This window comes from Gymnogyps californianus, chromosome 10 (assembly GCF_018139145.2).
Source record: "Gymnogyps californianus isolate 813 chromosome 10, ASM1813914v2, whole genome shotgun sequence".
Classification (NCBI taxonomy): Eukaryota; Metazoa; Chordata; class Aves; order Accipitriformes; family Cathartidae; genus Gymnogyps; species Gymnogyps californianus.
The window spans coordinates 2785300-2809509 of NC_059480.1; the positions used below are offsets into that span (position 1 = coordinate 2785300).

Sequence of the window (24210 nt, forward strand, 5' to 3'; positions counted from 1 at the left end):
TTATTTGTTTTGCGTAAAATCCCTGCAATAAGAAACACCACCACTGTATTTTAAAATACATTGAGTAAACAAAAAATTGAGTATACAGTTTCAGCCTCACTAGACTTCATGAAATCACCTGGTCAAGTTTTTTCTAATCAGCAATCAGACTAAGTGAATCACACTGTCTCCTTCTCCAGACCTAGATATCTACCAATTTTTGGTTGGTGTACTTGGTGATAACTATTATACACAAAGCATAACCATAGTAAAGGAGTACACATCTAAAATGCCAACTAGTTATTCTCAGAAAGAAAACTTCAGGAAAATTCAACTATCACAATTTAAAAACTTGACACTACTGTGCTACTACCAACAGTAGCTTATTTAGCATTGTTTCCTCTCAAAACCCTGCCTTATACTAGCAGGTTATTTTCATGAAAGTGCATGTACTAAATGCCAATTTTTTGCCTATCTCAGCTATGACACACGTCCTGTTCATGGACTGTCCTGTCTGACCTTTGAAGGTAAGTGCATTTTGAAGTGGAGAATATTCTCTCTCTATAAAACATAAAGGGTAATCAGAGTTTTACAAAGACTCTGGATCATCAAGTGCCGCCTCTGTACATAAAGAAACACTGCAGTGGTTTCTCAGCTCCAGTGTGACCTTGAAAAGTGTTTCAATTTCCTTTCTCACATCCTCTAAATCCAGTTCAAATCATTTTCTCGCATGACAAAGAGAAAAAATGCTTTCCCATTATATTTTCTGCTTTGGGATAAACATCAAGCTCTCACAGTACCCAGTCTTTCAAAACATACTAGTATTGATGCTAGCTGAAATCCTTCTGGAAGATACTACGGATATCAGAATATAGAGTAAGATACTGCCTAAACTTCTGCATAACTTCAGTAAGCAGCTCAGTCTCAACGAGCTCTACCAAGTACGTCCGGCTGGTTATGTGTCTGCAACAATTTCTATAGGGACTTTCTACTTGCCCCGGATTTAACAGGGAGGATCTTCTAAAAACTGAATCACAACCAATCCTTTTAGCTTGAATGAAAAGGACCAACTTGGAAAGTTTGATCCTTACACATATACATAAAATATATTATAAGATAACTGTGAGATATATGTATCTCCAGGCTCACCAAGGTAGGGAGGTACCTAGAGACAGGGGTACAAGGGCATTTCTTTCTGACTGCCATCTGGCAGTCAGAGCATATGAGCAAATCAGGCAAGAGCACAAATAACCAATGTTTCATTTCTAGTTATAGTTAATCTAACACACTGAATAACAGCAAGACTTAAAAAGTCACTTTTCACATCAAGACGGGAGAAATTTTTTTCCTGCTGCCTGTGGACAGCTGGCAGCAGTCACAAGGCACAGGACTAATTAAACAATATTGTTTAAATATGACAATCAAGTTTCCCTTAACCTTTTCAGCAAGATACCAGTAAACACAACTCTCAAAGTTTTGTAACAAGAATTTTAAACTGCAATAAACTGTTTTTTAAATCCAGAATTTAGCTGATCACAGTTTCATGAATCAAACCTTTAAATAATGGAGAAAGAGGCAAGATGTCTTACCCTTGAAAGTTATTTAAAAAGTGATGCCCATTCCTGGTTAAATTCTTTTTTTTTCTTATAAATAACACCAGTATAAATACATCTACAATAATACAAACACCACACTGGGCAGAAGAAAGACCTGTAAAGACCAGTAGTTCAACTGAGGCCAAAAGCCCAGAGCAGGGCACAAGACAAGTGCATGTGTGTAGCCATACTCCCCCAGAACACTCTCAAAATCCAGATCTTCCTAATTGCTTGTATTTACATACATTAGGTTTTGTATCAATATATTCTTCCACTGACCCAAATGAAGGTCCCATCCTGCCCTGCCCCATCCCCTCCCTTGTTCTTGAGTCTGTGCCCCCGTTTGCATTCCTGTCACCAAGTTCAAATCTACCAGCAAAATCACCTTTGAATGCCTGCTTCTCTACCTCAGTCTCAAATACTTCATATATTTTCCCAGGCCTCCCCTTATAAATAGGAAATATTTCCAGTTGAAAAACGATATATTCACTATTTTAGAATATATTCCTCCAAAAAGTTAACCGTTGCTATGATGCAGACTATGCTGGCAAGAGCACAAAGTTTGGAAAACGAGGGAAGAAGGATGGAGGAGAAACTGAATACCTCTTTCAACAGCAGCCTGCAGTCAGTTTTGAGTAAGTATACTGTTTAACTGTGTTCTTACTTACCTTCCATAAAACCATCCAGCATTAATTTGCTGACCCCAAACATTTAAGTCCAAGCACTTCTTGGGTTCTTTTTACCCCAAAATGAGTCTCTACATTTTATCCTGTATTCTGCTTCTGTCTTACTATGTGGAGGAGATACAGTGCTAGCGTTCACATAAGCAAGATACCTTTTAAAAAATCCCACTGTCTCCTTTCTACATAAATTTGCCATTATAATTAAACATTTGAACTGTGATACTTGTCATTGATAAGCTTTCTTCAGATGGAAGTCAAAAGGCCACATTAATACCAGCTTTGTTGTCAGGATCCCACGAACATAATCATTTCTTACTAACTTAATACATTAGCACTAACATGAAAAATCGATTGTTTAAATGAATCCTACATGGCTTTTTTCCAATAACCTATTCATCATGTAGATAATTCTCACACTTTAATTCTTAAAAGGTACTAGTAATAAGGCTGTGGGACTCATCAGGCTTTCCTTTTATTTGCGGGTTTGGGTTTTTTCTGGTTTTTTAACATTAAACTGTATAAGGTTATATTTATTAGCAATCTAGCAACAATTTCCCATTTGTCATTGGCACTGCGTAAAACTCAGTTTGCACTGAAGAGGACAGGCGTCAAATTTGACCTGAAACCTCAAACGAGCTGAATTTTTCCGCAGTAAATGGATCACTGCTCCCAACAAGTTGCTAAATTTCACAAAGTAATTCTTAAAAACAAATAAAGTGCTTCTTAAATTAAAATATTAATCTGTAAAATTTGACACAATATGCATCAAGTAGAATAAAACCTTATTCCCTGTTACACTGATCAATGTGCCTTCCCATCCCGCAACCACGTGCTGCCCAAGCGTGACAGGTTGAATGCACCAACCCCTTTTCCCTAGGGAACTATAGTAACAACTAGTAAAAAAAGACTAAACAGTGAAACCATCTCCTCACCCAGACAACAGGAAAATCTCATCTAACAGTACTTTGGTCTTGTACGCTGATTTCTCTCTGTCAATGCAATAAGTGGATTATGTAAGCTTTGGAACAGTCAAGCACAATCCTACTTTAAAAAAAAATGAATTTGAAAGAACACATCTGTAGCCATCAAGTGAGATCCTAAATCTGATCAACTACTTCAGAGGGATTTCTGAGAAGGTATTGATGCATTTTTCTGTTCCTTCTGCTGTCTTTCCTGAGCATGTAATTGCTCTGTTTTAAACCATATTGAAGATTTTCTTCTAGAATAAGAACATTACTTCTGTTTTCAGGAATCACAAACTCAAAAGTCTTTGCTGCCATCCTGATACACCGATAAAAGAGCTCTCTTTTTAGTGTTTGTCCAACTGAAACTGCTGTATACTTACACTTTCCTCGTGTTTGTCTTTTCCAGCAATTTCATGAGCTGTGGAAACAATGAAGCTTGGTTCTCAACAGATTACTGTACTACAACTCTGTGTGGATTCTCTAACATGTAGCAACAATTTAAATCCTGCTGTTGCTTTTATTTGTTGTGTATGTAGGAGAGGGATGGGAAAGGGAGATGATATTAACAGAGTAACTTTAGCCAGTTATCTATCTTCACAAAAACTGCAGAAATTTGTCTTTTGGACACCCCTCATACCCTCCAAATTTGACTGAAATTAGTCACTGTGTTCAAAAGAGACATGAAGCAACTCAATAACCTTTATAATGCATTTAAATAATATGTGATGTCATACCACAAAAAAAATCTGAACCCTGCCCTATTTAAAAACAAGATCAAAAATTAACAATATAAAAGCACCCCAAACTGCTGTATCAGGATTCCCAAGCTGTCCTCTGCCCCTCACTGCCCACCCTACTGCCCTGGCAGGGACAGCAGTGACTGAAACACTTGCAAAGCTGCATTGCCTTAGAAAACCAAACTAAAAATCATGAATCTTCAAAAGGTGACATCAAACTGCCCACACGGATATAAATTACATAGACCAAGAAAAGCCAAGACATTCTCCAGAAAACAGTTGTTAAAATTCTTGGGTTTCCATCCAAGCAGCATATATTTGCCAAAAATCTTTAGGCTCCTTTGCTACCTTAAAAGCGTTTGGAATACACACAGATAATTAAATGTGTACTGAAGAACTATTTTAAAGGATTGATTTCTCTGTTTCCAAACTAATACATGTTCCTTACTTCAAAGGCTTGTTTCAAAAATCTTTCAGAATTCAACACAGTTTAAAAAATTTTTTTTTTTTCCAAATATCCCAGAGCTTTAGTAGCACAGGATTTAATGCTCATCATTTTGCCCTTCTGAGTTGTTAGCCTATTTATTTATTTACTTTTAGCAAGGGGAAGAAGGGCTCAAAAATTAGGGAAAGGAGGTGGTACAAGTAATTGTTTCCAGTTGACAAGCATATAAGACACCATCTTACAGTCTCAAGAAAAGTTACGTTATTAGCTTATAGGTTATGAAACAGAGTATATAACTCTTCAAAAGGTTTAAATCTAAGAAACATTTCACTATCTCAGTTGATAAAAATTCAAAGTACATTTGAGGAAACTAAAACACCTACTGAAAACATGGCTAATACCCACGAAAGTGTTTGGGGAGATTTTTTTTTTCCCCTAAGTGCAATTTCCTAGGTAATGTCTAGCCCCACAAAACTACATTCCCTGAGTGGGAAACAATTAGGAAGTTACAATAAAACTCTCAATGATAAAACTGTATATGAAACATCACCACGTGAAAGAGTGCCGTCTAATAAAGGAATAAATAATAAATTACAGCCTGATAAATGCAGTTGTTCCTCTCAAAGACAGAGCTTAACCCAACTCAATTCATCTTCCAATATCTGTGAGACCACTTCCTTTACAAGCAAATGCCTGGACAGGAAAAGCACAGCTCAACATTACAGGTTTAAAAAGACTCCCACCGCCCAAACATCAAGACCATAGGAGAGCTGTGTACGCAGAGAACACCTACGTCTGTTATACTTCATCCACACGAACATAATCAGATTTTAAGTCATCTTCCAAGCTGATCATCTGTAAACAGGACATTTAGAATTACTTTGCTGTTTAAGTAAAACTTTGACCGATAAGTGGCTTTTAAGAAACCATAACATAATCTCAGAGAAGAGGAAGCTATTAATGATTTCTCCGGTAATATGAAAAGCAGCGGTATGAACAGACAACATCAGTGAACGCAGATAGCTTAATAAATGACTATAAGGGTTTAGGATGAGAGGCAGCTTCCTGGTCCAGGACAAGTTGGTTTTGTCTCCTGAATGAACTAACAGCATAATCGCTTCCAGAGAATAATTTCTACACATTAATACTCACATTCTATCTAAATCTGAGTCTATCCTGAGAAATTATGAAGTACTATATTGATCACAGTCCTGCTAAGAGAAATGCTAAAGAGCACATTAATGTAGTGCGAAAAAGGAGTGCTCTAGGAGCACTGGCACTATTTTATGGAGAATTTAGTTGAGTGGTCAAGGTAATATCCATTCACTTGTACAGCTATATGTAACAAGAAAAAGCACTTTCCTTTAATTTGAGGAAAAGCCAACTAAATTAATAGCTTTATTTTTCAGAAATACTTCTCAAGGAAGATGCAATGAGTATAAAACTTAAGAGTAACAGCAAATTAAAACATTTGCAGTATTACTCGTTCAGTGACACACAAGACATTAATTCTCCTACTTTGGGTTTCAAAAAGAGTGAATGACCATGCTCAAACTCCATTTAGGGAGGGCACTTCAACAGCAAGCTAGAACAGTTCAGAATTTGATACAAATCTTCATGTATTTGTCATTCTTGGAAAAAGGTAATGGTGGTCATCAGTAGTCAATGATGCTGCTAATTAAAGATTACTCATCCATAAACACAAATATCAATAAACAAAGATTACTCATCAGTAAACACAGTTCATAAGTGAGCCTCTGCATGTTCCGCTGCCTCAAAAGGCCTTAGCCTTAACCTTCAAACCTGCTCACAGACTCACCCATGTAAGGCCCTACTGCAGTGGCCCAAACTATGAATGGCAAAAGCATGCGCTAGAGAAAGAACACCAATATTTTAGCAGAAAGGGGCACATCCTGATAAGAAGGAAAAATCCTGATTATCACAAGCAGAAAGCAGTTAGGAAAAGAAGTTGGTGGCAAACTGAAAGGCCCCATTCTATTTACTTAATCCAACTCACTGTCACACAAAAGATGAACAATTACCCAACTAGAAGGAGAGAGGGTGGATGGCTCAAAAACACAAGTATGTAAACATTGTTGGAAAAGTAGCTTTCCAGGTGACAAGATGTAACTCAATATTCAGAATAACCCACTACAGGTTCTGGTGAGCTTCTGAAGAAATTTGTGAGACTAGAGAACTTCTTGCTTTCTCCCATTTCCCATTAGCTTCTTGGCTACTGTTTGAGCTTATCCAAAGGTCTGCAGGTTGATGGAGAGTTAGCTTGGATCTTCTCTTACTGCTCGATTATGCAGTTCCAGCACCAAAAGGATCATTCAGAGCCAGCTGCTATAAACAGAGCTTCTCTTCGTTTTCTTCAGGGAGCTGCCATTATCCAAGCAGTAGTAGCCCGACAGCTATAGCAAGGATAGCTTGAGAACAGGGTGCCAAAAATCTTTCACCAGCTAAAAACGAGGAAGCTGCTTGATTAGGCAGAAAAGTATAGCTTTTATTTCAACCATGATCTCAGAAGCTCTAAAATGGAAGAGTCTCAGAAAATACAGAGCAGACAAAAAAATTCACAATGTAGTTTCTAATCCCCTATCAACTGAAGTATAAAATTAGATAAATATGCAAAGGACTATCTTCTGCAATTTTAGCAAGGACATGGGAATACCCCAAATCATACTATGTATGAGAAGAGGATAGTCTAGTTTCATGTTTCTTGGTTATTTAACTAAATCCAATAGAGAGACGATAACAAGAATTTAAAAGCAGATTTTTTCCTTTTACACTTTCCCTTGTGAGCTGCAGCAGGATTTTTCTTTGCTCAACTTTAATGAATTTTATACATTAAAATAGCATCCTTAATTACTGCTTCGAGCTTTTATAAACTTTCAATATTCAAATTTTATTGCAGCCATTTTAATACCCTTAATTAGCTCATTCAGATTTTTTATGCTAAATACTCTAAATTCCTGAGTACTCTACCACTGCAGTGTTCTAATACTAAGACAGCTGTTTAATATTATAGATGTGACAGGTTCTCCCATTTAATGTGGTTGAGCTCACCTCCCTACTTCATTATAGAGTTCATGTTCAATACAGTCCAAATTGCTAGTGGCTCTTTTCATCATTAATTACATATTTCAAGTCCAACACTACTCTCATCAATTCTCAGCCCATGACCAGCAGGAAAGATAAGAGCAATCTCACCTCTTATTCTTTAACTCAGCCTGGCCTGTTCTACTGTTATTACCATATTCTCCTGTCTCTGTCATACCTTGCCTTCTAAATAATGTTTTTCAATAAGGATATGCTGCTTTAATGCGCATTTGTAAAATCTCTAGCAAAACACATTATCAATCTAACCCAAGCCTCAGGACACTTCCAAAGCAGAACATACGTGCTAGATTGCCAACTGGCCTTCCCATACCTGCTTGGAAGAGGCAACAAAAGAGAAATGGGTGCTTCAAAAGCTGTGCAACTCTAGAGCAATTTCCATCACTGATTTTGAAATTTCTGTATCAAAAATGTTGATAAATCTGGTCTTAATACTGCCAAGGAGAGAAAATGGAACAGACTACCTTTTTAAACTAACCCCTTTAGGCTTACTGCTCTTTTCCAGGAACACTGGGAATTACTTGCGCGTTTCCTACGGAAGGCACCTGTCTTACCTGCAGGCTGAAACTTGGACTTCACTGTATGCTTAAAGCAGGTGTTCGATGTTTTAAAATATACATGTTGAAAATCACATATCCTTCATAAGTACAAAAACTCCTGAATATAGAGCTCCCAGAGAATTTACAGGTAATTCCCCATTCGATACACTTAACAAAAAACCCACCCTTGCCTGCATTTGAGCTTTTTATGCCTAAGGGTTTTTTCCTCTTTATAGCTTTTCAATAAAAAAAAAACAAACGTGAAGTTGATTTCTGTCTGAAACTTTTTATTTCCGCAGGTACCATTCAAAAACAGAATTGTAAGAAGGACTTAACCTTGTAGACAGGAGTATCACGAGCAGATCTGATACGACACGTAATTGTAATATGACATCTGTCTTCTTCAGTGGTGTAACTGAAAATTTATATGTGACTGCCTTCGTTTCATTAATACACATAACTACAGTTTTCTTATAGACTTTACGCTATGAGGTGGTGACATATCTAGCACACAGCACTGATATAAAATAGATTCAGTTTTCCTTCCCCTACAGGGCTGCCATTGAAGTCTTCTACCTGTGTTTGATCACAGAAACACCCAGACTCCTTCACAGTAACACAACTCATACTATAAATCTAACAACTAGATACTCAGTCAAGAAAAAGAGCATATGGAGTATGTAGTGTTATCACATTCACTAGTTCACATTAAACCGATGTAATTAAGTTGCCACTCTACTGTATTAAGACTGAAATCACTATTTTGCCTGCAGAAGGTACAGGCAAACACCACAGAAGTATCAATTGATTAAAGATTACTATTTTCAAGGGCTTGTTTCTGGCTGATAGAACTTGTGGATACTGCAGCTTTTAAAGAAAAGCCTGTTTTAACGCCAGCCCTCTGAATGAACAACACTAGTGAAGCCCAACACTGAGCACTCCCAAAACTTGAACCTTCCGTCAGTCAGAATTCAGGGAACTCTTCAACACTTTTGTGCCCATGTTTTATTCAGAAATTAATTGCAGTCACTACAGCCAGCTTCCAGTTTCAGATATATCGGACAGATTAAGAGAATGCAAAATGAGCCAGTTATTAGTTTCGGCAAAATTTCCCACACTGAAGCTAAAAACATCTCACCAGCATTCAGAGAGCAATGCTAAGAAAGTCCCGTATTTTAAGCTAAAAAAAGTTTCATGAGTTCCTTACCAATGGGTACAAAAGCCTCTTCCATGAGTTTTCAATTATTCCTCAAAGGAGGGAGCACTGATTCATTAACACCAGTGAGCAGAAATGGAACGGTTAATGTTTCTGTAACAGGAGTGTCCACGTTTTCTTTGAAGACAGCAGATATTTCTCAAACATGAAAATGCAATTTGGCAGCCACACTTGAAAAAAGGTTGTCATTTTGAGTAGCTGTTGACCTTACTCAAACACCAGGAGAATGATCTGGGAGAATGACATATCAGATTAATTGCCAAAGGGGAAAAAAAGAGAACAGAATAAGATTTTAATTCACTAGAAAAATGGGAACCTGAACACATTCTAAAGTATCATTTTTAATAGGAGGGGGGTTTACGGTTCTTTTTATTTACATGTGAACATTCAAAAGGATATTTATTATTGACTGTTCTCTAATGTACAATTTAATTTCTAATCTGCTTGCAAACTCCCAGACTGATGAAGACCTGGATAAAATTAAACTGCGTTACAGGGAAATGGAAGAGAAAACAATTAGTATGGTAGTTAAATTTTGACTTGCAAATATAAAATGGTTTCCTGAAATCCACAAACAACTGTCATTACAAGCCCAAGGTAAGACTGAAATGAACATTTAAAGTCAGCCATCTCTTTTCTGAGCAGAGCCCCCAGGTTACAGGGGAAAATGAAGCCTTAAGGTCAAGAAGACAATTCCTAACCACAGTGGATGATTTTAAGGACAAATCACTTTGTCAGCTAGCTGGTGAGATTCTTGCTCCTAACACCAAACCATCTAGTTCTTTGCTGTCAGAAGCAAGAAATTCTGTTTCGAGTTGTTATACCCATATTTAGTCTTTTAGCTTCCCCTTCCAACTGGCTGTTGTTCTACTCTATTATAGTGTTTCTTTTTCTTAAATTTCTTACTTTAATTTCAGATAAGGAAGAGCTGCAAGTTTGTGATACAAAAGCACAAACTTTTTTTTTTTTGGCTTCAAAACTAAACTGAATCTTACCAAGTCTATTAACTGAGAACTCATATACAGCCACTGTGAAAAACCTCTCTAGATTACTGCAGAGGGGCAGGAAAACAGTTTCGGAGCTTGAACAAGGAAAGGATTCTTCAAAATCTTGCAAAGTCTAAACAGAACAGAGCAGAATAGAAACTGGCAGTGGAATTGTGTGCTACATTCATGAAACCAGAGCGAAAGATGCCATAAGACTGAATGGATTTTGATGTAAACACATAAAGCTCAAGCATCTTATACACATACAGTGCCAAACTCTCAAGAAATCAGAGAGCAGTCCACTTTTTTTTTTTTTTTTTTGCCTTGGATATTTGAGAGCTCTTAGAAAGGAAAGTAAGAGATTGATGATTAGATTCTTCCTAGGCTATTAAAAAAGGTGACATACTGGTAAGGTAAGTGATACAATCATGGAGGATGAGTTTCCCTGGGTGGTACATTTGAAGAACCAAGTACTGATGGTCTCCCAATTGCAATGATAGGGAAGAAACCCATATTCTCAGAGAACTAGCCAGATTACTTGAGAAATCATTTACTTCTGTACTATATGCTGTTACATCTACTAAAATGCTCAATTACAGAACAAAGCATGCTCCATTAGGTTGAGAGCCACAGTAAGAAATGCGGTTGCCACAGAAGTACAGAATCAAAACACCAACTACTTCTCCACCCCCAAACAAACCTCAGTATCACAATTATTATACATTAGACCACAAACTACTCTCTAACCTGCAGAGATACCTGTCTTCCAACATGCCTTTACTAACAACCACCACCACAGAAACAGCACAGCAACATACAGCTAACACTGCTCGGGAACTGTAGCTTTACAAAGAGAGGACATTCAGGAGGAAAGGAAGATTGTTCAAGCTCTGTCCTCTTCATTTTTTCACTACTGAAAGACTTGTTCATCTGCTGACAAACCAACTGCTAACAAATTTCAAATTCATTCAATGTGTTTCCCCCCAAAAAAGTACAAACTTAGCAGCTACTGATGATTCGGCAAATGCAGATAGCATTGTAACTGCTAAGTGAAATGCACAATATCCCCTATTTTATTCTGGGAGCTGTATAGAGCACTTGTTCCCTACTGGAGGCATGGCCTGGAACAACCCCCTAAGCCCTGCCAGGCAGATGACCTTGTGCTCCAAGCAGGAGCCAAACTGCTCGTAGAGGAAGCAGCGACAAGGGTGGAGGGAACAGAGGCTAATCAGTCAAAAGCAGACGCTTGGGGGTGACAGAAGGGCAGCAAAGGTGATAGCAGTGATTGTCACCTTAAAAAAAAAAAAAAAAGAGGTGGGAAAACACTAATTGAGAACAAAAATGCACGAAAAAAAGATTAGGTTTGTTTATCAATATAAAGCTACTAAATGAACAAAATTCAGTAAAGCCTAGAAAACACAGTGTAGTTCCTTTGCAATTCTAAATCTTCATCCTACCTCTACCAATAATCCCAAGAAAATTTAGGTTGTAAAACACAGTAAGAGACAGTTTCAAAATAAGCAAACAAGGAATGAAATCTGAGTTTCAAATCATCATGTACTTAAAATAGTATAGTACCAATGCAGATCTATGTCTGAAGTTACTCACTGGAGATTATACATTGATAGGAAACAAATACTGTTATTTGAAGAAGCCAGGATGCAAATAGTTAATAAATAAATGTCACTAATTAAGTCATAACTAGAAGAATGGTTTCAAGGCTCAAACCATCCCTACTTGGTACAAAAATATACCTACAGTCTGAAAGAAACAAAAGCTGCAAATACTGCCCATGCTGGAAGACAGTTGTTTCTTAGGCAAATTTTAGAGGAAGACTGTAAAAACCAGAGACTACATTCACATTAAATATATCCCTTTTTCACTTTTTTAGCATACATTTTTTCATTCTCTTTTCCAGCTTTTTTCTTTTCTCTTAAAGCTGCTATTATACTTTCACCACGAAAAAGCAAATCCTCTTTCTGTATTGTCAGAAGTAGTCATGAAGATTTGTACCATTTTATAGTAACAAAAAAAAAAGCATTTGAAATCAAAGGATGTAGAGAAACCAACGTTCCACGTATGCTTTCAACAGCTTGACGCTGAACAAACAAGGCAGCCTCTTTCTTCCTTACTCTTCATGAATATTGAAGACTGCAGCTAATCAAATGACACCACAGACAACTGCATCAGGCAACAACATCAAAAAGGAAAGTCCTGATTCTCCTAGACAAGAGCAATAAGAAAGCCGCAGCTCCTCTTTGATCAAATTGCATCAGCCAAGAAACTAATAAAATGTTTATATTGTACATCTTGCTAAGCACATAGGGGAAGCTGTTTTTACTAACGGGCAAATATCGATTTGTTTCACCAGTGACAATTGGTTTCCACGCTGGTTCCCATCCCGCTTTTCATTCCTCCATTTGTGAGAGGGATGAACATGCCTCTCAGGGACAGAAACCAAGAGTGAATCCAGATACGCAACCAAGTACAGGCTAACGCAGAATCTCAAACACTGGGATTGCTTGCAAAGCCTTACATGAACTAAAGGATAACAGCAGAGCAATGGAGTCTTGTGAAGAGCTCTTCAAAATAAATAGAGAACAATCCACCTAGCACTAGTAGACTCTTCAGCATTAAAGCAGGGTGCCCAGTTTGGGGTTCCAGGCTTCAAGATATGAACTGATAGGAGAAAGTCTATAAAGCAGTGAACTGGATCAGAAGACAAGAAAACAAGACCTATGAGGAAACACTGGGAAACTCAAATATAAAGACACAGTTTGTGTTAGAGAAGAGATCAAGGTGAAAAAAAATGATAGATGAAATACATCCAGATACATCAGAAATAGCTGGACACGACCAAAGAAAAATCAAAGTTTACTGTGAAATGTGTCAGTTAAACATTAGAAAAAACCAAGCAGTAAGAATATAAAGTACTGGAATAAGCTGCTTAAGAAACGCAGCGGAATTTCCAGCAATTAAGAGATTAGACAAGCATCTGTCAAGAATATTGTAAATGATCTTCCCTCAAGACAGAGAAAGGGATTAACTCAAGGTCTCTCTTCATTCTTTTTTTGTTCAGTATTCTTCCAGGAACAAAGAAAGCCCAGGCAGAACCACCAAAGTAAAAGTAAATAAATAACCACTCCAGTACAAGTCCATTGTTACAGTAAAACACAAGATTGGATAGAGATCTCAGAACACTACAGTTTTAATATGCCTTAGTGGCTGTAAAAGCAACATGGATTTAGAGTTATATCGCTAGAAATTCCAGCAATGCACAAAAAAAAAAAAAATCAGTGAAAAATTTCAAATAAAATAATTAGATATAAACACACTTTAACCGTCTCCCCAATACCAGTTCTTTCATTAAATAAAACTTGAATGGTAAAAATCTTTATAGCTTATATTCTCACAATACAGGATGTCCCAGTTAGAGGACGAAGACATCTAAGTGATAAAGACTTTGCAATTTTTCAAAAATAAACTCCTGTTTCTAAAGGAAAATAATTATAGGACAAAATAATAGCGTATTTCTACTTGAAAGCCAGGTGTAGAAGACTGCAAAGCAGATATTACATGAAACTATTAACCACTTGAATGTTTTGGGTAGCGGTCTTCAAGAAAACATACTGCAAGGTTAAATCTGTGTTGGTAATACAGGAAAATTCTCATGAGCTGGAGAGTAAGGAACAAAGATCATAAGGAACAGAATATGGAGGGGGCAGGGCGGTCTCAATTTTCCTCATCACATATGATGAGGATATTTAGAATTAAGGGGAAAAAATGGTATTAGAGCCACTGGGTTCCACCAGAGAGAGCACTGATACCCATGCAACAAATGAAGTCACCAAACGCCTCCCCAACAGAGGAACCTTCCACTTGGATATTGTAGAAAAATTGAGACGTTCTATATATGGCCACCTTTGCTCAGCTTTATAATGCACTTTGAAGCACTAACAATTCTGTTCTTGACATCATCAGTTAGCTTTTGGCAAGGTTAAAAGCAGTTTACATTGTTCTTTTACTTCATATTCCACTATGAAATTTTAAACTACCCAAGCACAAAAATGTTGTTATATCCTGCTAGTTTTACTAATTTTCCCATGCTGGTGTCTGTTTAAGTTGCTCTGGAAGAATTCAGCCAAAACAAATCTTCCCTCCTAAACAAAGTTAGAAAAAACATTTGTTCATTATTTGAGCTCTCAGTAACTTGCATGCTTTGGAGGAAACATGAATATAGCACAAAAGACACCCGATTTGCAAGATCTGCCTTCGAGCAACTTAATGACAACAGACAAAGAATTTGAAGCCTAGTTTTCAAACCCTGGAAGTTATGCTTAAGATAGTCTGGTGTTCGGGGAATGGCTTATGTTTACATAGTAACAGACTGATGTCTGTCAAACTCCTGTCCTTCCTGACAGAGTTGGAAGGATACAGTGTAGGTTACTCCCAATGTGGCATATGCAAGCTGTTCCTTATGCAAAATCTGCACAATAATGAAATCTGCTAAGCGCAGATCCACTCCAAAAAACATATCTTGTAATCCCTACCAAACTACCATTTACTGTTTTGAGACACTTATAAACTGGTCAAGCCATGTGGACTTTTTTTTTTTTGAAACAACAACTTACAGCTATCACATTAAAGCCACAGAACATGTCAACTACAGGTCTTTACCCTAAAGCAGCAAAACTCAGCAGGAGTTTCCCACTGAAATCCTTAGGAAAAAAGTGTACTTACCACAGCCAAAAATATTTCCTTAATCTCATAGTCAAGAATTAATTTGAATAATTTTTGTTGGAACACAACAAAAATCATCAGTCTGCAGCTAAAAATCTAATACAGAAATTTCCAGTCTGAATGGTTTGTTTGTCAGAGGCATATATTATTGGAAACAGTATTTGAATAACTGCCTAACAATACCAATCTCAACCACAGGCATTCTCATCTAAGCCATCTATAACAATGTAATAATCAAAGCTCCCCTTCAGGATTAAAAAAATCCCCAGCAACTAAAGTCCCTAACTGCCTGAACTTACATCTAAGAAAAAAATATGAACAAGGCTGTTCTATGTGTCTTAAAGTTTTGGTCTTTGTTGCTGTGAAAAAGGAAAGTCTGGTGAAAGTAAGACAACATTCAGATCATTTCTAACCTTCCACCAATATGTTCTTTCCTTTGTTCACCACAGCTTTTTGTCTTCTCAACTTAAGCCTCGATTTCAGGGAACTCTGCCAGTAACGACAGACGCAGGAGCTCGCAGGAAGAACAGTATGGTTCTTAAACTAACCTGAGACACACCTTCTTTTGAATCATCTCTGAAAGTCTGGCATGCAACAAATATTAGCAATAGCTTGACCAGAGATTAAAAAGGCTAGCTTTTTTTTTTTTTTAATAAAACACGCTACTTCAAAGAAAAGCAGGGAGCTGCAGGAGCTGCAGCTACTTTGCATGACACTTTCTCTACTAGCTGCCACCAGCATGCAATGGGAACAGTCTGGTTCATTCACCCCATCACCTCATTTGGTCCAAAGGGAGCTCACCGTGCCAATTACTTCTTCTAGTGAGCTGCAAGTCAATGTTTTTGTACATTCCCATGTTCTTCAATTATGTATTTGTTCCATCATAGCTTAGTTCCATAAGCTTTTCCCTGTGTCATGCTCGCCTCTGCCTGTAATAGTGAACCTGCACATACGCTCAGGATTCAAACAGTATAAATAAATCTAATGGCACTTTGTAACATTTAGCAACGGTGCTATTTGCCATTTACCAGTCTTGTAGGTGAAGAGATCAGAACTGGGGAACTACAAATCAGGGCCGATTGTCCCACATGCTGAATACCTTTTGTGATTACTGTCACAGAAAGTCATTATCATTTGACATAAGCTTGAATGCAAACATGACTTAGGAAGGAGCAACACATTGCCTTCGGGACAGGGGCAGATACAATAGTTAAACTCTAGATGTGGGTGTTATCAAAGCATGACTTTAGGTCAAGGAAGTTGTTTGAGGGACAGACAAGAAAGGAGCTGACTGCCAAAAATTTATGGGCAACTAAGATGTGAAAGGGTTATTCTTAGCTGTGTATTTCACAATAAAATGAACTACATCGGTGACACACCCTAGCAATACCTTAGAACTTACTACAGAAAATACTGGTGGTATATCCTGGCACTACATGGAGAGACTCCAAGTTCTGCACAAATGCTGTTGGTGACGCTGGTGAATGACAACACTCTTGCAAAAGGCCTGGCGCTCCTCACGGACGAAGTCCTGGCAGAAATCTCTAAGAAAATATTCTGAAGGTTTTGAAAAGGATACACTTTCAAGTTTTAGCAGTTTCATAACAGTGCATTTGCCTAGGGAAAATGTCTAGGAAATAATGGCAGCTACAACTGACAATTCTTCCCCCTGCCCCCCAAATGTGACACTTTGCTTCCCTTGATTCTTACTCCTCACTAATGCCCTTGTCTTCTCCCTCTCAACTTTCTACCTGGACACCAACACGCTCCAAATCAACAAACAGTAATGAGAAATCAGAAAAGTAAGGCATACTAATGGAAAAAGTTTGTTTTACCAGCTTTAATGGCTGTGACATTAACAAACATTTCAACTCAAAGACAAGAAATTCACAATTCAATAGCCACCTCAGGCAATAAGAATTTACATACAAACCCAGCATCACTGCTTTCACTCCATAACGCTGGTGCTCTATAGTTACACACACCAACACAACAGAAGTGCATATGCGTAAAAACTTTCTTTTGCAAAGCAAAAGACAAGCAGCTTCTCTGGTTTCTTTTGGGGAGAAAACTAAGTATAACAGTTCGACATTGAAACACACTAAGAAAAATGCGAGAAGTGGGGCATTTTCATTTCCATTCCTTTTCTGATAGTGCCGGTAGCATAGGTTATACCTGAAATTTGACTAACTCCATTGCCTGTGTTCTCCCACTCACTCACAACAGTGCAGCAGAGTGAGGAAATCTTCAAGCCGTGGGACAGGCTGTACAGAACAGTCTCCCTCCTTCCGTTGCACTCCGACGGTTCCACTCGTTACACTCCAACTTTGGTGATACTTGATAGGACCCAACCGCAAGTTGTCACTGCCATCCAACCTACTGTCCTCTCTTCCACCTCAGCGAATGGACAGCGCTGCCATAATTCAGACTGGCCATTTTTAATTAAATAGTACAATATTCCGCATGTCTCCTCTTCTTCAGGTTCTGAACGCATCCAGTGTCTTCTACAATAGCATAATAATTAGTATTCAAAAATTCCCTAAAACATTTTGAAACGTGAATTAAATTTCAGCTTCATCTTATTACTTTGGCAGAGAAAACTGTTCCAAATGGAGCTTACAGAAACAAAACATATTAAAGAGAAAAAAATCACCCATATGACTGGGGAAGGCAAGAGATATGCACAAACCCACAGAATTATGCCATTTCTTCTGACCCGCTATACTGACCCTTTTTAGAGGGATGAGAAAGGACACGTTATAGGCGAATTTTATTTGATTTATGTAAATATAAGTAGAACAATCAGCTAGTGCTAAAATAGAAAACGCCTCAAAGTGCTGAAGAAAAACACTGGCACTGTGGAATAGAAAGGAGATGAAGAACAAACAATGATCTGTAACTAAAAGGGCAGAGTACCCAAAATGTCGCAATGTTTCAGAGAAGTCCTTCAAAAGGCGTGGTAGCTATCCTCACCATTTTAATTCTCTATCTTCACTCACACTTTCATTCTCAGAGCATTATGTACGGCAGAATACAAATGCTACAGACTGCTGAGCGCAGTTTGGAAGTAGTCAAAGGAAGGCAGACCCTTAAACTTCAGCTCTGTAAGCAAGGACAATGTCTACAGTGGTGACTCATGCTCCCAGTACTATATTATTTGTTTTACAGTATCACTGCAACCGTGTTGTTTCGTTTGGGATTTTTTTTAAGCTCAGTATCCAACAGAAACAGGCCTACATGACTGTATTCTGCATGCATATCCTTCTCCCTCTGTCCTTTTCTCCAAGTCCCACTACCAATAATTGTCAGTCCCTGGACCAATTTCCACCGAACTCAGGAAAACTGAGATCTCAAAATACGTAAGTTCCTCTACATTTTTAAAAATACTCATTTCTTAGCTGAGAGAGTCTTAATTCCTCTCCCCCAAGCAGTGTCCTATTAAAGTAAGGCTACAGGAAAAACAAAATTAGACACCAAGCCACATAAGAGTGAATCAAAAGAAAACAGCCTTCAAAAAATTCTACTGCTTGAAGCAGTGCTTACTCTTGAGCACAATTTATAATTGTGTTTACTCTCTCAGCTAACACTTTGTGATGCTACAGTCTAGTGAGCCTAACTTAGTAGAAACTATTCGAGAAGATAGATCAGTAGACAGCTAAATAGACGACAGCATTTAGAGAGGGAAATCAACCCGACTTTTGTACAGGAAAGTCAAGTTCCACAAACCTACAGGAGTTCTCTAGAAGATCTCCCTTACCCACCCACCAATGGACTCTACTTGATAAAGCCTGCTTTTATTTCCAAGAGAGACATTTAACAAGATTCTTCACAAAAGGCTCTTAAAGAAATTAAGCTGCCATGGCAATAAAAGGCCTTGCATGGATAGGTTATCTGGTTAAAAGAGAGGAAACAAAGAGCAAAACAAATGGTCATTTCTGACAATAGAGTAAGGCCACCAGTGAAGTCCCACAGGCATATTAGCTGGAGCCGAAATTGTTTGAGACATTCTTACATCTGGAAAAGGAGGTGAACGCTAACAGTTTATCGATGACACCAAGTTATCCATGATAAGGCAGACAGGACCAGCCGCAAAGAACAGAAGAACGAACACAGGCTACAGACAGCAGAGCTGGCAAAGGGAATTCTGTAAAGGTAAGAGAGTTACCCACAGGAATCCCAACTTTACACACACAGTGATGGGCTCCACACTGAACACTGCCACCCAGGGCGAGCGCACACAGCCGAGTCAATCTGAATCTCCCACCTGAAAAAGCAAGGGTCTCAACCTCCCGAACCATTTTTCCCCAAAAACATTCTTGCCACTGACCTTGCATCACCTCTAGCAACACCTTACTCTGATGGCCTGATTCAATTCATTCACCTGGCAGAAAAATACCCCTCCCAAGCAGACGTTTTTTGCCAGGTAGGGAATTCAACTAGCTCAAGGAAAAGTCAAGCCAGCAGCAGCACTAGCACAAAGGAAAGGGAAGAACTGTGCAGCTGTGGAGAAAGAGATTCCTCTCTCAGCTGTGGCAGGCTGGCAGATCAGCTCAACCATCTTGTGCAATTCCACTGGCAAGAACAAGCTCTTGTGGTCCTAGTGAACAGATCTAAGAAAATAACAAGGCAAAACTGGCATATTTATCACTCATTTAAGATGGAATTCGCTACTCATTTGCAAATGAAGTTTTATTTTCCGCTTACAAACACTAACACATTGCTATCTTCCCAGTCTTCAGGGATTCTAACCCTAAAAAGGAGAGACAAACCCTTATGGGGGGGGGGAGAGCAAACAGATTCTCAGCTTGTCATTTGATTTTTGTTTCAAAAAACACCATCACTCTACTATATTAAAAAAAAAATGCACCCAAGATGAATTGTTTTGATTTTTATTATTTTATTGTAGAAACATATTTGATATTTAAAACATTTCTGACACACAAGTCTATTCCTATGTAACTCCGCAAAGAAATATTTTTTTCCTATGAGCTGAACAATCTGTCAACACTGTTTTCACTCAGCTAACCTGCCAATAACACAAGTCTGCTATATGGAGAGTTACAGAATACAGACTCATTAGATTTATTTATAGAATAAATAGCACGTATCCTGCTGAAATCCTGCACAGCAAGGAACACAGTTGGCTGGATGTTGCCTCATGCTGCTTTCCAGTAAAACATTACTTTTGGGAACCACCTGAAACAACCTGCCTTTCAGTTGAGGGAGAGCAGGCTTAAGAATTCAACCTCTTGCTCTTAATTCTGCAATAAATGATTAATAACTGTGTGACTGGAACTCAGAATACACTCCCACATCAAGCTCTTGTGTCTAATAATGCTGGCAACTGCGGCCAAGAGGCCTGTCCCACCAAACGATGTTGTGCAACCAATGCCTTTTTGCGTGTTTTAAGACTGAGACTACAAATCCACCCTGGGCAGGACTAGCATCATAATCATGGAATGAGTGTTTGGCAGCTCGTGGCTAGCCAGCACTCTCCATCTTTGGGTACATAGAGAGCAGCATGTATCAAAGTCGGATGCCTGAAAGGATGAAAAACCTTGTATTTGCACCATTTGTACCAAATACGGAATTACCCGTATTTATAAATGGGCATTTTCTTCCAAAATAAGGTGGCTTAAATATTGGATAATATGAAAGCAGAGTTACCAAATTTATCAAGTTTATATTGAACCTACAAGTTCAAAACAGGATACATGTGATACAGTTTGGGTTCCATAAAGATACCCTGATGAATCTATTGCCCAAGGCATCCTGCTATCTCAAGCATACTGTTATTATTAAAAAAGATCTTCCAAAATACTAAAATGCCTGCAGAGATGCAAATGAGGCAACATTGCAAAACAATCAAAACCAGGAGCATGGTTCCTTCTAACGTTAGCGAAAGGACCTGAGTTAGTGGGTATTCTCTCACAAATGATACACACAAATTGTCAAGTGGTGAAATCATTACCTACATTCAGATGTTCAATAGGATGTCAGAAATTAGCAAGCAGCTACAAAGTCAGAACTAAGGAGAAGATTCCCTCTGCAGCTCCTTCTCTTCAGCTCTTTCAGCCAGCTGAAGGTGGTGTCTACCTTAAAAAAAAAAATTAGTGTGGACCTTCCCAAAACAACACTTGTTTTTGGAAGCATATTGTCAGACTGAGAAGTTGCAACAGAGGGTCATAATAATGTTCTCTCAAACCCTTATTTTCTAGCAGAACAAAGAACTATGTCTTTGTATTCTGATCACATGTTCAACACCCAAACCAACACAGTTAAATCAGTTTGGAAAAGCAAAATATTGCTAAGAATAAAGTATCTCTCTAGATGTCCTGGATAGACACAACAAAACCATTATCTGCTGGTGAACTCAAACTTTGTAGGATTTCTCTTTCTCTTCCAAGAAAGAAAACCAACTCTACTCCTTTCTATTTTTAGCCAAATGAGCAAACACAGTGGCACTGCAAGCAAGAGGAGACGGCAATCTGCAATAGGAGAGTTTCAGAGCTCCATGTGATAAATTTGAGTGACTACAAGTAAACCCCCAAAACTTTAAAAAAGCATGAATTATCTTACAGATTTTGGTTGGCATTTTAAATCTGATGTATCGGCTTCAGAACTTCTAAGGCGCATCCTTATCTCGGCACCAGACTTCAGCATGACCTTCTGGTTTTGACTCCAAGCATCAGAAGCCAGAGCCTCACCCGAAGGCTTGGGCACTTCAAGGTGCAGAATGGGGAAAGCCAGATCTCTGAGAGGCCGACCACCCATTCAATAGCACTGCATCCAAATTTAGTCTTTAACACTCCTGCACAACTTAAGCGGACAAGACGACAAGTTTGCTGCTTTCAGTATGTCTCGCGTTAACTACAGAACTAGCACTTTCAAACTTTCAGCAGGGTGTTTGAGCCTTTTGTGCATTTTACCAGAAAACAATTTACAAATGTTACGATAAAGACATATATGTTCTTATCCCAGTAAAAGGACTTTTCTTAAAGTCATCATAATTAAGCATTTCTGTCCCACTGCATCCTTACACTTCTCTGGCCTCCCTTGCCTACTGAAATGATATTTAAAATACCAACATTTAGCCACCTCATATCAGCGCAAGTCTTTGGAACAAAGGGAAAGAAAGGAGAGAATCCAAAGTCACCAGTGCAAACTTGAGGTACATGTTCTTCTTTAAGAAAGGGTTCTTTCAAATCAAAAATATTCCCTTGTTGAGTTTCTGAACGTCCCAAGTAACTCATTTTGTCAATGCATCCAAACATTTAATGTTCATGAACCTTCTCAACTATCAAAAGGCACACTGCAGTTTCAGTAGATGTCACATGAAAATTTGCACAATACAAAGGGCAGGCTGTGGAGAGAGACAGTAGCTGAAAAGCTTGGAGACCCCAGTCACCAACAAGGTTTTAGTTGCCCTCACAACTTCCGTCCACAGGATACTGTGTGTGGACGTTCGGCCATAAATGCTGTCTCTCATAGTCAGCTTATCAACTTCAGCACATTTGTAAAATGTTAGGAACCACCAGAGACCGTGAGCTGCCAACTGCCACGTGCTCCAGTCCTTAAACACGGGGGTTGTAGAAGAGGTGCTTTGAGCCTCCAGAACCGGCACTAACTTTTCATTCGGCTCCAGAAAAGTACCATTTTCCACTACCCCCTCCAACTGCTGTAAATCAACAAGCATGTCCGTCAGCAGTAGCAACCACGAATTTCAACTGAACACTCTGTGTTGAGCAGCCAGTAAAAATTACATCCTCTCAGATTAACCATAACCCTGGAGTTAGCCCCCCCGCTCCTGCTCACCAGGAAATCCTGCTGCATCACGGGTTGGCTTGCCATTTCAAAAAACCTCTGCACCCACTACGTGTACTGTCTCAGGCTATCCACCAAAAATTCATCACAGCGGAGTCACAAAGAAAGAACGAACAAACTGGCTTCTAGTTCCGTAAAAGTAAGAACTTCTTCCTGTAGTCAGGACACCTTTCGACAGGCAACCTATAGACTGCCTTGTGGCCCAGTGATTTCTTCATGCATTGATGGATTATACTGCAGAAACGCTCATCGAATGACCTTGCTATCTACAGATGAACAAAAAAACCTCACTAGACAAGGCAAAACTGCTTTGGATACAGAAAACCTGGACTAATCCTTCTCCCATACCGCCCCTATCACTAGTGTAATAACATGGAAAAGTTAAGCAAGTCCTAAGATGTCTGAATCCAGACATTAACGTCATCCATCACACCAAACATGACACAATTTAAGAACAGTTGCGTTAGTGGTGTGCTCTGCAGAAGGCTTTTCGTTCCTCAACAACTGAATAAATGTTATTACTAGACTAACTCTACAGAGCTACAAGTACCACAAAATTGTGTGGAACACAACTGAAATCATCAATACTTACAAAGCAGCTCAATTTAGTTTAATTAAACTCACACTGTCTCACCAGAAACTAATTTTTTTGATGCTGATATTGGCAGTCACATCCCTTTCAGTTGCTCTACGGATACTACTACCACCTTCTTTCTCCCAAGTCACACTCCATCCCAACCACCGCTCACACTCCCCACTCCACCCCAGGAACACAGAGAAAGCGAAGTGTGGCTGCCCACCACTTCCCAGCGTAGGCCAGTCACCAAGTCACCAGCACCCACCCCAGCAGCCTTCCTACCAAGCAGAACCCTTGTTATTTTTGCTGACCAACAGCTCAGGACCCCAGCTTGGTGTTTCTGCCTCTTCCCACCTCCCAGCAGTGGTCAGAGGGCACTGCCTACACTTGGCTTCTCCCTGGAGCCACGGTTCCCAGCTCCAGTACCACCAGACGGTCCAACCTACCCGCCAGCCACCCCGGGCTCAGCACGCTGCTTCTCCCACCCCAAAGGTCAGGGAAACACCACCGCGACACGGCACGGCTCCGTCCCCCCTTTGCAAGCCAAGGGGCGGCCTCTCGCCCCCAGGCCAGGCGGGCTGCCCGCCCCCCCGCCATCCCCTCGCCCCGCTGCCACCGCACTAACAACTTGGGGATAAGCCACAGGAGCAGCGGGCCGACGGGGATCTCCAGCTCCGGGGCTGCAGCCCCACACTGCCCCCCCCCCCCCCCCCCGGTTTGTGCCCCCCACAACCCCGCCTGTCCCCCCTGGACGCCAGCCAGATGCCGGCGGCCCTGGGGCGGCCCGGGCGCTCCCGCCGCCCT

At 39.4% G+C, this 24210-nt stretch overlaps 1 protein-coding gene across 1 annotated transcript in view; it reads right to left on the bottom strand.

The window, feature by feature from the left end:
• STAG1 (stromal antigen 1) overlaps positions 1-24210 on the bottom strand; it is a 200526-nt gene that overhangs the window by 175643 nt on the left and 673 nt on the right. The window lies entirely within an intron of this gene.